This window comes from Balaenoptera acutorostrata, chromosome 2 (genome assembly GCF_949987535.1).
Source record: "Balaenoptera acutorostrata chromosome 2, mBalAcu1.1, whole genome shotgun sequence".
Lineage (NCBI taxonomy): Eukaryota > Metazoa > Chordata > Mammalia > Artiodactyla > Balaenopteridae > Balaenoptera > Balaenoptera acutorostrata.
The window spans coordinates 38,001,207-38,014,500 of record NC_080065.1 but is presented as its reverse complement, the minus strand read 5'-3'; positions in this window follow the sequence as shown (position 1 = coordinate 38,014,500).

Sequence of the window (13,294 nt, the reverse complement as noted above, 5' to 3'; positions counted from 1 at the left end):
TGATGTCGTATCTAAGAATCCATCACCAAATCTGAAGTCATGAAATTTACTTCTATGTCTTCTCCTGAGAGTTTTATGGTTTAGCACATTTTACGTTTAGGACTTTGATCCATTTTGAGTTAATTTTTGCCTATGGTGTGAGGAAAGGGTCTACCTTTATTCTTTTGCATGTAGATAGCCAGTTATCTCAGCACTATTTGTTGGAAAGACTATTCTTTCCCCATTGAATAGTCTTGGCACCCTTGTTGAAAATTAATGCATTAATTCATAACTAGGCAAGTTTCTTGATCTTCTTCCCTAGTTATTCTATGCATTATTGAAAGTAGAATATTGAAATCTCTGTTATTATTGAATTATCTGTTTCTCCCTTCATTCCTGTCAGTTTTTGCTCCATGTATCTTGTGCTCTCATGTTAGGGGAATATATGTTTATAATTGTTAAATCTTCCTGATGGATTTTTCTTTTACCACGACTTGGTGGGTATACTTATGAATGACCTGGCTATGGGGGATGCCCCTGTTCCCCTCTCTGCTCCCCCTCAATTAAAAGGAGGTAAAAATAAGCCTTCTCCTACATGCAGAGAGTCTGGTTTTCTTATTACTAGGATTGGCTTTCGATAGATAATTGGCACAGCTATACAATCATCGTCAGAAAGGAGGGCCACAGATTATTTATTCTAAAATACAAAGGACATTTTTTATTCTGTGCATTTCATTATTATAAATAGCAAGAATGTGACTCTTGTTTCCATATCAGTAAGTTCTAGCTCTTTCCTAGGCAATATCAAAAAAATATTTCTTACAAAAACTAGACTTCTAGTTCCCTGAAAGAAGGAAATATATCTCATTCTTTCTTATATTTCTACTGTGTAGAAGAGAGCCTGCTCTACAACAAATGTCTGATGACTTGAAATTTTAAAACTATGTTTATCACTTCTCAGGTGATATGCCTTTTTATCCACAATGAAACTTTAAAAGGCATTTATTGGGACTTCCCTGGTGGTCCAGTGGTTAAGAATCCGCCTTCCAACGCAGGGGACACAGGTTCGATCCCTGGTCGGAGAACTAAGATCCCACATGCCGTGGGGCAACTAAGCCCCACGCTGCAACTACTGAGCATTTGGGCCAAAACTAGAGAGCCCGAGTGCCGCAACTACAGAACTCACGCACTCTGGTGCCCTCATGCTACAATTAGAGAGAAGACTGCACACTGCAACAAGGAGCCCGCGCGCCGCAGTGGAGGATCCCGTATGCCGCAACAAAGATCCCATGTACCACAACTAAGACCCAACACAGCCAAAACTAAAATAAATAAATAAATATTAAAAAAAATAAAAGGCATAGATTATAAGAACATAAGAAATAAAGTCAAGGGAATTCCCTGCGGTCCAGTGGTTAGGACTCCGTGCTTTTGCTGTTGAGGGTGTAGGTCCAATCCCTGGTCAGGGAACTAAGATTCCACAAGCTGCAGGGCGCAGCCCCCCCCCCCAAAAAAAGAAATAAAGTCAAATTCACCTGAAGTAAAAGTGGTTACTATTAAAATTCTATAAATATTCTTCCAGAATCTATGCATTAAAAAAAAAGCAGGGCTTCCCTGGTGGCGCAGTGGTGGAGAGTCCGCCTGCCAATGCGGGGGACACGGGTTCGTGCCCCGGTCCGGGAGGATCCCACATGCCGCGGAGCGGCTGGGCCCGTGGGCCACACCTACTGAGCCTGCGCGTCTTGGAGCCTGTGCTCGGCAGCGGGAGAGGCCGCGACGGTGAGAGGCCCGCGCACCGCGATGGGGGGTGGCCCCCGCTCGCCGCAACTGGAGAGAGCCCTCGCACAGGAGCGAAGACCCAACACAGCCAAAAATAAATAAATAAATAAAGTTCAAAAAAAAAAAAAAAAAAGCAAAACTTTTTTCATGGAACAAAACTATAGGGTTTTAACCTGATTTTATGACATGTCAATGTCTTGAAGATATTGAAATGTGTCATTCTTTTTAATATTGCTGAGCTTCTAAAATTGAGTTTAAGAAATTACTAGATAATTAATGGTTCTTCACTTTTTAAAATTACACAAATAATATGTATTAAATATAATACAAATTAAAACAATGCAACACATACAGGTGGAAAATTTTAAATTCCCTTCATTTTTCTATTAATTTCTATACAAATACCACTAGCATATAATTTTGATTTGTTCTTTTTTACATAAATGGAATCACATCATGCACATTATCCTGAAACCTGATTCCTTATTTATTTATTTATTTATTTATTTTGGCTGTGCTGGGTCTTAGTTGTGGCACATGGGATCTTTGTTGTGGCATGTGGGAATCTTTAGTTGCAGCATGCAGAATTCTTAGTTGTGGCATGGGGACTCCTAGTTGTGGCATGCATGTGGGATCTAGTTCCCCAACGAGGGATTGAACCTGGGCCCCTGCATTGGGAGTGTGGAGTCTTACCCACTTGACCAAAAGGGAAGTCCTATGATTCTTTTTTTTTCCCTAAGGTGTTATTTATTTATTTTTATTTAATTAATTAATTAATATATTTTTGCCTGTGTTGGGTCTTTCTTGCTGCGCACGGGCTTTCTCTAGTTGCGGCAAGAGGGGATTACTCTTCGTTGCGGTGCACGGGCTTCTCATCGCAGTGGCTTCTCTTGTTGCAGAGCATGGGCTCTAGAGCGCAGGCTCAGTAGTTGTGGCACATGGGCTTAGTTGCTTTGCGGTATGTGGGTTCTTCCCAGACCAGGGCTTGAACCTGTGTCCCCTGCATTGGCAGGCAGATTCTTAAGCAGTGCGCCACCAAGGAAGTCCCCCCTTGATTCCTTTATTTAACTATGTCTTGGTGAAGTGTTACTGTAAATACGTGAAGATCCCTCTCATTCTTTTTTACTGCTGTGTAGTATCACACAGTAAAGGGGTGGAAATGTTGAAGGAGGTGGAAATTTAAAATGATATTTTGCCTTACAAAATATGAGAGGATTATTTCTTCTACATCCTTGACAACACTGTTTATAACTAATCTTTCTAACATTTGCCTATCTAATAAACATAAAGTGACATCTCATTATTTGAAATTGCATTCCCTTGGTTAGACCATCTTTTCATATAATAACTGGTTATTTACATTTATCCTTCCATTATATGTGTTCATTTTTCTTTTTTTGGTGATTATCTTTTTTGTCTTTTTGTTTTGTAGGTATTAGAATTATGGCTATTAACTGTCAGATTTATATGTGAAGAATACTTTCTCCCACTTGTTTGTCTTTAAATTTTGGTCACGAGTGTGAGATTACAACTTTAAAGTTTATGTGGTTTTGTTGACTCTATCAATCTTTCACTTTACAGCTTCTGGATTTTATGACTTGTTTGGAAAGGCCTTTCCCATCCTAATATTATAAAATAATTCCTCTACATTTACTGCTACATACTTCATTTACTTCATACATACTAACACCAATTTAGGAACTAGTTCATCTTTTTCTACTAATTAAAAGGACCAACTTTGACACATTAAATTCACATGCATATGAATTGCTGAATCCCATGTTAATTCCATGTTGTTTATTTAGGAAGTTTAATTCTTACATTTTCTTACATACAAATTCTTACAAATTCTTACATTTCTTACATTCTTACATCTTCTTATGTACAATCTGTCTTTAAAGCATATTTACAGAAATTATATTTAGTTTGTTAATCATGTGATGACATTGGAACTATGTGGAAGATTCTGTTCCTATATTGTCAGTGTCAAAGATAAACAAAGCTGGACATTAAAGTGCTGAAAACAGATTTCATTCACTAACTACTGACTGTGGGGGCAAGAGCTGAGCTCCATCTGATTAGTGCAGAGATGACTGGGCATTTTAATGGAAGAATAAAGGAGTAGGGAGGAGTGAGCGGGGCTCAGGTAGGAAAGGAAGTGAAAAATTACAAAGAGTGGTATCAAAGTGATTAGGCTACCTGTGTCTGCTAGCTGGCAATTAAGGAAATTAGAAATCTATCCTCCCATTGAGACTGGGAGACAAAGGCCCAATTCTTCCTGATGATTATATTTCCAAGGAATAGTTTTCAGGTCCTGGAGAAGGACACCTCTGAGTAGTAGGAGGGATGTATACATCTCAAAGGGACAGAGGAAGGATTTATAATTGTAAGTGAGTGCTCTGAGAAAGGGAGTTCAGGAGCCAGACATTGGCTAGTGTCAATAAATTCTTCTGACAGTCCTGATTTTTTGCAGACAGGAACTCAAAAGGGGGCTGGGTCATCCCTGGGACCTGGCCTTAGGCTGTTAGAAGCCATGCTAGAATTGGTAAGGTTTCTTAGTGAAGGGGTTTGGATGGAGTTGGAGTTGTTATGTGCTAAGAGTTCTTTGCAGTTCTCACCAGGCATAAGTCATCATGTGCAAAACTGACGTTCATTTCGTAGGATATCTTTGGTAAGCAATTTCCCACAGCTTGAATTACACTATTTTCATAGGACATGTTCATTTTTGACTACAAATGCTTCCATAGTTTTTGCCATACACAAAAATAGTTATCAGAACACATGGATAAAATTATTATTTTATATTTTGCTGTGTTTCGATTAGGTGTCACAGGGGTTTTTAAGAACACTCCATGTACAAAGTCATTAGCTGATTTCTGAGGTAGTTGATTTTTATTGTCATTGAACCAATACTCATTCATACAAATGACCTGAGCTATTAGACTATCACCTTGTCATAACAGCTCCAAAAGCGCTTCTTGTCAAGTAAATTCTCCTGACTTACCTTGGAAGTTGGCTCACATCACTCTCAGGGAAGCCTAAGTACTATATTAGAAATTGGATGGGTTTAGAAAGACACAGAAAAAACACAGTCCCTACCCTTTTTGAGGTATTTAGGTAGAGGTAAACATTCTTAGAAAATAGACTTATTGCCCTTGTAAATTGAGTCGTGCTTAGAAAAAGATACTTCAGAAAGGTACAAAGAGGAAAGCAAATTTCATTCAATTTCCTGCCACCAAGAGATAGCCACTGTTAACATTTTGGTGTGTGTATATTTAATATACACATATATATATATATACATATACATGTATATACATTTAAACATACATTCAAACACACCTTTATGAATATCTCTATGTATACATACACATATACATTTTAGTAATTTTACATAAATGGACTCATACCATACATGTTCTTCTATAACCCTTTTTTCATTCAGTATTGAATAGTGGACTATTTTCTGTGTCAATAAATATAGATCACTGCTTTAATCGCGTTAATGAAGAAAACCCCCCAAATTGATAACAACTTTATAAATTCTTCACACCCCAACCGCAGTGATATTTTACAAAGTGCAAAACTGATCATTTGGGGGCTTCCCCGGTGGCGCAGTGGTTGAGAGTCTGCCTGCCAATGCAGGGGACACGGGTTCGAGCCCTGGTTTGGGAAGATCCCACATGCCGCAGAGCAAATGGGCCCGTGAGACACAACTACTGAGCCTGCTCGTCTGGAGCCTGTGCTCCGCAACAAGAGAGGCCGCGATAGTGAGAGGCCTGCGCGCCGCGATGAAGAGTGGCCCTCGCTTGCCGCAACTAGAGAAAGCCCTCGCACAGAAACGAAGACCCAACACAGCCAAAAATAAATAAATAAATAAAAATAAATTAAAAAAAAAAAACAAAAGTGATCATTTGGGACTTCCCTGGTGGTGCAGTGGTTAAGACTCCACGCTCCCAATGCAGGGGGTCGGGGTTCGATCACTGGTCAGGGAAATAGATCCCACATGCATGCCGCAACTAGAGTTCGCACGCCACACCTAAGGAGCCCACGTGTCTCGACTAAGGAATGGGCGAGCCGCAACTGAAGGAGCCCGCCTGCCGCAACTAAGACCTGGTGCAACCAAATAAATAAATAAAAATAAATAAATAAATAAATATTAAAGAAAAAAACCTGATCATTTTACCCCCCTGATTCAAATCTTCAATGGCTTCCTTTTGCCCTTACAAAATGGACGTGCTTCTTAGCACACTTTTCAAGGCCCTACATGACCTGTCTCTTGTCCACCTTTAGTCATGCTGGATTATTTCTTATACCCACTAGGGCTTTGCATCATCGCCCTTCAACTAGCTAACTTCTGCTGATCCTTAGGGTCCTGATTTAAAGACAATTCCTACAAAAAGTGTTCACTGACACCCCTCTCCCTCTTATGTCAGTCTGTTATACAGTCTGATAGCACTCCACACTTCTCACTGACAAGACCCGGAACAAAAATGCATTGTTCAGTCTTAATTTTCTGATAAGAGGTAAACTCCATGAGGCCTGGGACCATGTCTGTCTGTCTTATTCACAACTGAATCCCTAGCCCTTAGCACAGTGCCACACGGAAAGAAGAACTTAATGATTAGTCTGTAGTTAGTCTGTAGACTAATGTACTTTTACAGACTGATCCCCTTATTGATACATTTAACTATAGTGTTTTGTTGCTGTTATAAAAATTGCTTTTCATAATTTACAAAGAAATAAACACATACACATACACATGTATGTTTATGCCCCTCGTTATCTGCAGGAAATTGGTTCCAGGACTCACCGCAGATAAAAAAATCCGTGGATGTTCAAATCCCTTATGTAAAATTGCATAGTATTTGCACATAACCTATGCACATTTTCCCATGTACTTCAGATCATCTCTAGATTATTTACAATACCTAATCAATGTAAACGTTATGTAAATAGTTGCTGGTGTGTGGCAAATTCAAGTTTTGGTTTTTTGGAACCTTCTGGAATATTTTTTTCCAAATATTTTTCATCTGTTGAGGTTGGTTGAATCTATGGATGCAGAACCCGCAGCTTCAGAGGGCCAACTGTATGTATATATAGGGTACAACTTCAAAATTTATATATACAGATTACACAAAGTTTGTAGACCACTACTCTAGAATATGCAGAGAATAAAGATAGTGAAAATAATAATTATCACAAGATATTGATATCAAATGAATTTTTCTTCCAAGGTTCTTATCCAAAATGGGACATGAAGCTTGCCTGTTAAAATCTACTCTGCCTTTCCGCCACATGTGGTCACTGAAAGCAAGCTATACATTCTGTGACCCTGATTTTCCCCTAGTACTTTTCCTACTACATTCCAGGGAATAGCACTTCCATGCTTTTAGACTGATTATATTCCAGGAGTAGGCAGTAGATTAGTCAGTTCAATTCTTTTAATATTCAGGGGTGTTTCATTAGAAATCAACAAATAGAGCTGCAGTACAAGCCTGAGGTAGGTAGAAAACCCACAAATGTAGACATGGAGATAGCAATGTTTCAAGTCACAACTCAAGACTACTAGGAACTGGCTGATGTCCAATAGTGATTTACACTATTATGGGGAGATATTTATCTTGTTCATTCTCTTGTTTCCCAACTAAATGGCTTTATTTCATTGAAGGCTGCCACACTCGTTCATCTATAGAGAAGTACATACTGGAAGATTATTACTGTTACTCCATTCTGGGCAGTCAAAGGAAAAATTAGTGTGTGATGTGAATGGAACATAGTATCTAGTCTCCTGAAACACTCCCTTGGGTTTCCAGGTTGAGACTGGAGAAGGAAAAAGTTGGTAATCAAATTGGATATATATAATATATATATAAAACATAATATTTATGTATATATATATTGTGGTAGGAACACAACATGAGATCTACCTCCTAACATTTTTAACTGTACAATACAGAATCATTAACTATAGGCACAGTGTTGTACAGCAGATTTCTAGAACTTATTCACTTATTCATCGTGTATAACTGAAACTTTATGCCTGTTAAATAGCAACTCTCCATTTCCCCCCTCCCTTGAGCCCCTGGCAGCCACTATTCTATTCTCTGCTTCTATGAGTTTGACTCTTTTAGATACCTCATATAAGTGAGAATCATACAGTATTTGTCTTTCTGTGACTGGTCCATTTCACTTAGCATAGTATCCTTAAGGTTCATTTGTTTTGTCACATATGGCAGGATTTCCTTCTTTTGTAAGGTATGACTTTACCCCATTTCCCTTTTTTGTTAATGGCTGTACAATATCCCATTTTATGAATGTTCTGTAATTTCTCTAACTAGTACCACATTTTTGGGTATTTAAGTTGATTCTGATTATTTTGCCATTAAAAACAATACTATGATAAATATCTTAATGCATGTATCATTTCCCACATGTGTGACTATATCTCTGGGATAAATTTCTAGGGATGAAATTGTCAGTGTATTTTAAATTTTCATAAATATTGCCAAATTTACTTTCATAGAGGAAGTATACATTAGTGACATATACTAGGGAGACTTTCCTACATCCTTGCCAAATCAGCATGTGACAATCTTTGCCTATATTTTGGTGAAAAATATGCCATTATAGATTTAATTGCAATTTAAAATTTATCAGTGAGGTAGAGAGCCTTGTACACTTGTTTTCAACCTTTTGTATTTCTTTTTCTGGTTGGTCAGTTTTAGTGATTTGTAGAAGCTCTTTATATGTCATTTGTTTCATGACCTTGTTTACGGCTTTTTTTACTGGTCTGAATTTCTTTTAAAATGTATTGTATTTATTACTTTTTGCTTTATGGCTTTTGGGTTTGTGATACATTTATAATGATCTTCCTCATTCTAATATTTAAAAAGCTACTGTATTTTCTTCTTATAGCTAAGTGAAATTTTAAGAATGTGGCATGTCAAATAAATGATGCAATTTAATCATGAAGTCTTTTAAATAAAAATTATTGTACATGTAAATAACCATGGTTACTGCCAAAAATTGAAAACCTATAGTTTTTAAGAATTTAAAATGCATCCTAAAAAATTGATTGGCATTTTATGCAAAAGTAATAAACTCTTTATATATTTTCTATATTTTAAGGTAACTAGGACAATTAAATAGTTTCTTTTTGATTATATATATATATATATATATATGCATATATATATATAAAGTTACATAATTCCTGAGACATTTCTGCGTTAACTCTTACAGGGTATAACCATAAAAGAAATAATTTGCTGGTGTATTCTGTTGGCCTGATAGACACAAGTCACTTTTAGATTTCAGTCACATAATATTTTCTTTCTATATAGCAGGTCTATGTTTTGTGATGGTGAGTTGGCATAAAGCTTATTGTTCTTTGAAATGATGTCGTCACTTTAACTTGTTTTTAGGATCTTCTACAAAATATGTGGAATTAGAGGTCTTTTTTTCTTTTTCCCCCCACATGTAATGGGAAGTGTTCTTTTTATTTTTCCTCCAAAATTTACACATTAGCTTGCTATTTGTTTTTCTGATTACTGACATTTCTATACCACATTTTCTTTATCCATTTATATGTGGATGTACATTTCGGTTGCTTCCACACCTTGGCTATTGTGAATAATGCTGCAATGAACACGGGTGTAAAAATATCTCTTTGAGATACTGAAATGTATTTTAAATTCAATATATTTTAAACTCTCACACTAAAACTATATATATATATATATATAGTACTTTTAAGAGTTAATTAAAAGTTGTAAAATATTTAAACAATGAGAGAAAATACCTAAAGTCCTGCCCTCATCACATTTTTTTTTCTCATTTTTTGGGTGGTCCTTTTCAGTTTTGAGCCTTATGCAAAAATATTTAACACATGACTGTGATCATTATATAGTACACATTGAATTCTACCTTTTACAATGATCCTAAACACATACTTAAAAGTTTTTACTTTTTAGTGGTGGCAGTGTTCCAGAAGGGGATGTGAGAGAATAGTCATGTCCCAGGTCTCGGGCCCCCTTGGGCTGGAGTTTGGGACGGGCCGCCAAGTGAGCATCCTTGGCTTCATGCAGGAAAGAATTCAAGAGTGAGCCATAGTAAAGTGAAAGGGAGTTTATTTAGAGAGATACACATTCGACAGACAGAATGTGGTCCATCTCAGAAGGTGAGAGGGGCCCTGAGGTGATGGGGTGTTTAGTTTTTAATGGGCTGGGTAATTTAAAATGCCAAGGAGTGGGGGAGTTATTCCAAATATTTTGGGGAAGGGGAGGGGATTTCCAGGAATTGGGCCACTGCCCACTTTTTAACCTCTAGGTTGGCCTCTGAACTGTCATGGTGTCTGTGGGAGTGTCATTTAGCATGCTAATATATTACAATAAGCGTAAAAATAAGGCTCAAAGTCTATGGGAAGTTGAATCTTCCACCATCTTGGGCCTAGTTGGTTCTAACTAGTTTATGTCATATCCTCAATGGCTGTGTCATTCTTTTAATGGTTGTGTCCTGCCCTCTTCCTTCCTGTCTCAGTAAAATAGTCTTTTAAAAAGTCTCAGTAAAATAGTCTTTTAATAGTCTTTTAAAATAGTCTAGTAAAATAGTCTTACTAAAAATAGTAAATAGTCTTTTAAAATGTATTTAGTAATGCAATCAACCTGTGTTGTATTTTATACATATACTGAGATATAGAAATCTATATTTTTTCTAAATTTACAGCAAATTTTCCTAATCCAGTTCAGGGACTAGTTCATCTTTTTCCGCTAATTAAAAAAACCATCTTTGCCATATATTATTCTGAGTTCTGCCTCCTAACTGCATGATCTGGTAATCTTTAATATGTTAAAATCAGAGTTACACCACAATTGAGTGTATATGCTACTATGTTAGAATTGACAGAAAAGTTAAAATATAATTTAAAATTTAATTTCAATATTCAATGTTTGTGGAACCCCTGAAGTACTTCTGAAACAGGAGGGAAGGGGGCGGGGCACAACCTTTCAAAGAATGACATAGCCATAGGACATGACAAAAACTGGTTAGAACCAACTAGGTCCTGATGGCGGAAGACTGGACTTCCAGTGGACCTTGAGCCTCATTGTAATACATTAGCATCTAAATGACACACCCACCAGTGCCAAGACAGTTCAGAGACCAACCTTAAGAGGTTAAAAAGTGGGCGGTGGCCCAATTCCTGGAAATCCTCATCTCTTCCCCAAAATAGTTGGAATAATCTTCCCACTCATTAGCCTATGAAATTACCCAGCCCATAAAAACTAGCCCACCCCATATTTGGGGGCCTCTCGCCTTCTGAGATGGCCTACACTGCATCTGTGGAGCGTGTTTCTCTCTAAATAAATTCACTTCTTACCTGTCGCTTTGTCTCTCACTGAATTCTTTCTGCGATGAGACATCAAGAACCTGAGCTTCATTAAGTCCTAAGACCAGGTGTGTGATCACAATTAAAAGCCCGTGGGTTCAAGTCCCAATCTGAGTTACACGGTTTCACTTCTGCAAAGCTCTTAAGGTATGATGGTTTAGAAAGATCTTGGCTATAATTGGATGTTGAACTTTAACTTGTAGCCTATGAGGATTTCTTAAAGCGTTTTAGGAAAGCATATGAGAAGATCACATCTGTATTTGAAATGATAATTTAAAAAGCAGTTACCTTTAGGGGAGAATAGTACTTCATTTGGGAAGCAACTGCAATAATCCAGCTGAGAGAAACTGAAATTGAAGTCCTGCACTAGGGCAGAATGAGTAAAATTGGGGAGGTGGGGTCAGATTCAAAGATATCCCATAAAGAGGGAGGCGTAAATAGTCTTTAACACCATAGAGTACAGGGTTTGAATCCTGTCTGATATTTCCCAGTTTATGAAAATATAGAAAGTATCTGAGAAATATATATGTTTACAAGGTATAATCTTTTAACACCAGAGTAGTACAAACAGATACTGGTCCAGACATGACCTTTCATCTTGCAGTTCTGCAGCTCTCCTTAACTATTGACAAGAGGAGGCAACATAGCTAGGGAACAGCAGAGCTGAGATTTGAACACAGGCAGTCTAGCTACAGAGTCCATGTTCTTTACTACTTTGCTATCAATATTTGATTCTGAGTTGTGCGGACTCATCCTGTGAAAATCAAGAGGCAAATATAGTTTGGAATACTGTATAAAGGTGATATACAGGTGAGAGGAAAACCAAAAGAGATGGTACCTTTCTATGCCCCGTTAAGAAGCGTGGACTTTGGATCTTAAAGGCAATGGGGAAAACCACTGAAATTTTTTAAGCAGAAGTGACATGATCAGACTTAAATGCATGCCAGACACCTCTGGTGTGTTTTGCTCTTTTTAGTTTCCTTTGCACTTTAACATAATTTTCATTTTCATTCCAGGAGTTGAGCCTTCTCCAACCATCGCATGCATTTAGTTGTTTACCATTTTTTCCTAAGAAAAAACTACACTTTAAGTAAAATTCAATTCATTTTTTATCCATTGAACAAATATTAGTACACATTAGTTAATTTAAAAGCACTATTTCAAAGAGTCTATGAAAATAAGAAGCTTACAAAAAAGGTAAATTAGGGAATAATGATTTGCATAAAACAATACTTGAATTTATAAATTTACGTAAAATTTCAAATTTATGTCTTTCAAATCTACTAGAGGAAAACTGTCTGAAGGGATTTGTTTTCCATATATTAAAGGATCATCGTATAAAATGAAGCACACATATATTTTTTTTAAGATTCAAATGACCTACTTAAAAACTACAATTACTAGCTAAGCCAAACAACTGGTTTTGAAAACAATTTTAAAGCCCCTGATTATCAGTCTGAATACTCTAACTGTGATGGCAGAATGTCCTATCTTTCAGTAGTTAGAAAGGATGTTAACGCAACATATTTTAGGAGAATTTAAATAAAAATCCCTTAAACAGAGAATGACAACTTACAGTCTAACCAACTCTGACACATTGTCTGCATTCATTTGATAGAAAGGGAGGGGAATATATATATCACATAATATATCAATTACAGCATAAGCAAAAACTCTAAATTAAATTTCAGCATATCAGTTTTATAAAGCAGTTTAAGTTATGGTGATTTAGCAGAACACAGGAAAGCAAGAAAATGTGTTCACACTTATACCAAATTAAGGATGTTGACTTATGTTACTAATGTATGCAACTTTAATTTTGTTTAACACTGTCTGCCAAAATAAACTTTATCCCCATAACTTAAAATATGTATGTACATAATAGTTTATTAGGTACAGTTAATGCCACTGTTTTGGCTGCAATAAAATCGATCTTGAAATTTAAAAAATATATAAAAATAATATATGCAATATCTATTATATATATAATAACATAATACAAAATAAACTTTCCTATTGCCTGTCTAAAATCAGACCTTTTGTTTAAGAGCTCTGAATTCAATTCAATTCTCCCAAGTTTTTTTTTTAAATCAATCAATCAATTAATTTTCTGCAACATCGGGTCTTAGTTGCAGTGTGCAGGTTCCA